The sequence below is a fragment of the Zonotrichia leucophrys genome, chromosome 5, assembly GCF_028769735.1.
Source record: "Zonotrichia leucophrys gambelii isolate GWCS_2022_RI chromosome 5, RI_Zleu_2.0, whole genome shotgun sequence".
NCBI classification, from domain to species: Eukaryota; Metazoa; Chordata; class Aves; order Passeriformes; family Passerellidae; genus Zonotrichia; species Zonotrichia leucophrys.
In genome coordinates, this window is record NC_088175.1 from 9,055,991 (window position 1) to 9,061,136 (window position 5,146).

Sequence of the window (5,146 nt, forward strand, 5' to 3'; positions counted from 1 at the left end):
AGTTCTAGGGTAGAACAAGGCAGCAGTTCAACTGTATCCATGTTACAACTAAACAAGTTGTGCATGGTAATAATTCCTTGATTTTACTTATGACAAACAGTAATTAGCTCATGATTATGTAAATATATTCTTATCCAGGTAACATTTTTCACTGCTTGTATTGCAGACAGGAGCTCTGCAGCTAAGAAATGTGCACAATTAGTAGGGAAAAAAGTTTATAAATTATGATAAAGAGCTTCTAAGATTTACTGTGTCACAAAACCTCCCAGTGTTTCTCCTGGTTTCTCGCTACCTGTATAGTTAATCAAGCAATAATTGATCTGTAAAAAAGCACAAGGCATGCTGCAGTAGGATCAGAGTGAGACTTTCTGCTGAGGAAGACTGTTCTGTCCTGGGATAGAGGTTCTTCATCATAACCTGGAATGGTGATGTCCATTTCCCACTCAATTCATCCAGGGAGTAGGTGGCTGTATGAGTGAAGAGGTGCATGGAACCAAGAGGTGCTTCTTCACATAGAGGAGCATTAATCAGTTGAGGATTTACAGATCAAAGCCTGAGCTGATGCCAGCCACAGTCCTAGAGAAAAGAGTGGCTGTACAGAGCCCTGCTACACGTTCCACACTTGTTCTGGTGGAGACCTGGCCACTGTGCTCTGCAGTGCCACAATCTCTGTGCTGCCACTTCAGTTAGCTTTGCATGCAGTGAATCAAAGTTATCCACTTCCGATTTGACAGACTAGATTCAGTGGCCATATCCTCATCCATGGTGGAAGAGGTGCAGCCTTTTGGCAATGTTTTGGATATATCTGTATGGCACAAGTGCTGCTGCCCTGTGGGCACTCACATCAGCACAGTCCTGCACATGAGCCAAGGGACTACAGTAAAGAATGCAGTATGTGTGTGTGTGTGTTTATATATATATTTTTATATACACTATTACTTGTATAATGTCACTGAAAAAATGTATATATATGTGGCTTGAGAAATAAACTTTCTTGTTAGGAAAAAAGCAGGTATACAGCCTGAGCACTGTAATGCCTTTGACAGGAAGACAAGATCTGAAAAGAAGTTGTTGGTTAACCCTCCAGAGTTCTCCCACCTTGGCTAGCTGCATAAACAGATTAGCAGCACTTTGTGGCCAGCTTGGCAGAAGTTGCAGAGATGGAGCAATGTAGTACAAGTGTCTGAGAGTTGACATTTGTACTACAACTAGAAGACAGAGATCAAGAAGTGACAAACATGCAACAGTCAAGAAATGCTTGGGACCAGAGCAGAGCAGAGGAGGAGCTGCAAGAGGTGGACTGAAAGTTATTTCAAAGCTGATATTTCTAGTGCTATTTTATTTTTGTGAGGTATAAATGGAGCCTGGCATTTTAGAATACACTGTGACAGAGACAGGCTGTCAGAGTATGCAGCTGACTATTCTCAATCTATCAGACCCCTGTAGCATCTGTGACTGGTTTAAAAGGCCTGCTGTAGTGTGTAAATGTCGGACATTGTGATGAATGTGTGTCACTTATGAAATGGTGGACTAGCCCTGAGAAATTATTTCATAGCAGAGTCTTGTGCCAAAGAATCACTGATGAATAAGGGGTTGCTCTCTTTGTTGAGCTGTGACTTGCTCCAGCATCCCTCTGGGACACAGAGGCAAGTTTGCCTCCTTATGAAATAGTCTTTTTTCAAGTACTTCCCAGAACTCATAAAGAGCATTACTTTTAACAAAATGCTCAATGATATTGAAAGTAGGAAGCCTGATTCTCCTTATGCTGGGTTGAGCCTTAGGACTAAAGCAACAACACAAAACAATTTGTCTGGTTTGTAAACTGAGAACATTTTCCATGTGACTGACTGGAACAGGAAGCACATGTTGAGAGCCCCCAAGTACCATTTCCGCAGAAGGATTCTGTTCACTGCAATGAGACCTTTAAGAAATATCCAAGATGTGAAAAGATATTTGAGAAATTTTCATGAAGAATTTTTAGTACCCTCTGCTGTAATAAGCAGAAGGTGTTTAATAAACATGATATGCAGCAGTTGCTGAGCAGAATCTGATTTATGTACAGTAGCAGCTAGAAGCATCTACACATCAGGGTTGTACACTTTATTTGACTGTGAATTCTGATTTTCTGATGGAAGCAATTCTGCTGAACTTTATTTATAATCAGCTTACAACATGGGTAGCAGTATTATAAATGCTTCTCGAATTACATAGCAAATCTTGTTGTCTTCTTGGGTAAATAATCATGAGCTTTAATTGTAATACAGGTCATTGTCAAGGGTATAACACTTTCCAAACCCTTCTGATAGTTGAAATCATGCAGCATTTTTAAACAGAATGCATGTCAACTTCATGTACCTGAGATGGCATGGCATCTGCTCAGTATACATATATTTCAAAACAAATTGTTCCTAATTTTTAATTCCTCCCATTAAATTAATTATTAAAATGTAATGGATTCTTGTATGGATCATTTGGGTTTGTGCAAGGGAAGAAGAGGGAGCCAGGAGCCCTGGTCTCTGCTCCATCAGTGTAAAGAGAGCACAGTTTCCACACCAAGATAAACCTGTTATCTGTATATCAGGGAAGCAGAGAGCAGAGCCTGACCCAGAGAGAGACCAAGGGACAGAAGTACAGGTTCAGTTCGTGGTTTTCAAGAATCAAACATGGGTTTTGTCTGCAGACACAACAGAAATGAGGATGTAAGCTGTACCTCATGTGGCATTATATGATTGCAGCGCTCTATCTTTATCTTACTAGAAGTCAGTAAAATCAGTGGAATAATGTTTACTTGCATCAGATGAAAAACTTGACAAAGAGAAAGCAGACATAATATAGGGAAGTCTCCAAACCTCTCTTCCCTTTCAACTTCTTTTTCCAATTCCCTTTTCCTTTCTTAATATATTAGAATTTTTTTAAATGAAAGGAGACTTAATAGAGCCCCACAATGAATTTTCAGTGCCAGCAAGTGGATAATGACATTCATATCACTCAAGTCAAACAGATAAAAAAATCCTGCTTTAGAATGGTTCCTAAACCCAGTGAAAACATTTCTGGGCATGAATCTATCTGCCTGTTGGAGGGAAAGAAGCAACAGCACCCTGTCAAGGAACAAGCTTTACTTTTATCTGATTTAATTTGAAGTTATCAGATGGCTAGCATAATAATATTATATATAAGTATATATACACATGCTTTTTTACCCTTCTAGACAGTCTGATTTTTTTTTTTTTTAGTTTCTTTCCATTCATAAGATTCCCCAAAATTTCCAAGTAGGCCACTCCTGTAAGCCATTTGATGCAGAGACCCCAGCATGCCAAACACCCCCACTGAGGGACTATTCAAAGAGCAATAGTTCTTTGCTCTATTCTGCAGCAGAACACTGCACACTGCTATTTCTCAGGGTCACAACATCATATGCACAGAAATAAAAATGAAGGGGCTTCAGGAGACAGAACAAGGGGCTTTGGAAAGGATTCTTGCCTGGAGTGAGGTGGGGTTGGATCTTATGTCCTTGGCCAATGTTCTGTTCTCCTCTGTAGATGCAAAAACTTAAATGTTCCCTGCATTGTGCAGGTTCCAGGAAAATCTGTTGTGGTGCAGTGTCATGAATAAACACATCCTCAGCCATGGGAGAAGAGGACTCCAGTGTAAACCCAGCCAGACCTAACTCCGACACATGCAGAGGTATCACACAGCCCTCTCTGACAAAGCTACCTGAGCTGCACCAGTGCTGCCACGCTGAACAGGAGCCAGACAGGGATCTGGCCCCATATTTTTCCTGAATTAGAAGATGTTTATTTCTAGAGAAAAAAATTTTCCTATATCAAAATCTGCAGAATGACCATGGATGAGGACGCCTCCTCCTTGAACATGCATGGTTGTGCTGGTGCTCCACCTGTGCACACACAGTGCAGTCCTCTCTGTTGCTGTCCCACACCTAGACAGATCCTGCACTATAGTGGTAGCACAATAACCTTCAAAGTCCACTTTGTTTACAGTGTTAATGTGTTATGTCAAGCTAAGTTCTCACCCTTTTTCCTACCAGCCTGGTCTGTGAGGTTTGTATTTCCCTCTCTCAATCAATAATTGCTTAAGTAGCAAATAGAATTCCCATCCCCCAGCACTAATAGACTCTCATGCAGTCAGGAAGCATCAAGATGAACCCTCAGTTACCACTGTGCACCCTGTTTAATGTATGCATTTTTATGGCCTCTGATGTATATGGTTCCATTACTGTCCATGAATTCAGAGTGCTGGAGCTAGTTAATGTATTATTTATTTTATTACCCCTTTGTATAAGCTGGTATTTGCAATTTGGAATTTTATATACTTTGGTTCTATAATGGTTTCATAATGTGTACACAGCTCAATAATTAAAAAAATATATCTTACCACCTCACCTCCAGAGCCAAGTGTGTTTGCGCTGCTAACTGCACGTTCTGGCCAGCACCAGTCCTGCATTGTCTGCCAGTCCCTCTGCTCCTGGCCCCAAAAACCTTGCCAGTCCCACTGTCAGGACACAGCCCTCACCCCACCCTGAGAAATGCAGCACCATTTTGTTCTTCCTCCTTGGGACCAGAGGGAAGTTTTTCAGAATTTTAGAGTTTTCAGAATTTTAGACCTAATATGTGGCTGTCTGGCATGTCCCCTTCATTTCCAAGCTTGGAGCCCCATGGGCACAAGGGCTGCCTCTGCCCCAGGCTCAGCCCATGCAGGATTTCACTTGAGCAGCAGCACAGGCAGTTTCCCTCACCAACAAAGCAATTTCCTGCCAGTACAAGCCATCACTGGGCAACAGGAGGGACTGAAAAGAAGAGGTGATTTCTCTCTCCTGAAAGGGCAATCAGCATGTCCTACATCCAGCTCCAGCTGCCCACTGCTAGCCTGGTGTCCTGCAGCACTGCTGATTCTCCTGCCAGCTCGTGATGAGGAGCTTGTCACTCCTCCAAATGACTGGAAGTTCACTTTCAAAAGTTTACAGCCATATTCCTTGAGATATCACGGCCTTACTGCCCAACTGTGGTTATGAATTTGATTAAGTACTTTTTGCCTGGTTCAAATTTTCAAGCTAAACTATGACCTGTCCAAACACATACATATAAGAAAGAAGAGCACACTATTCTTTTCTATCTTCCTTCTCATGGAT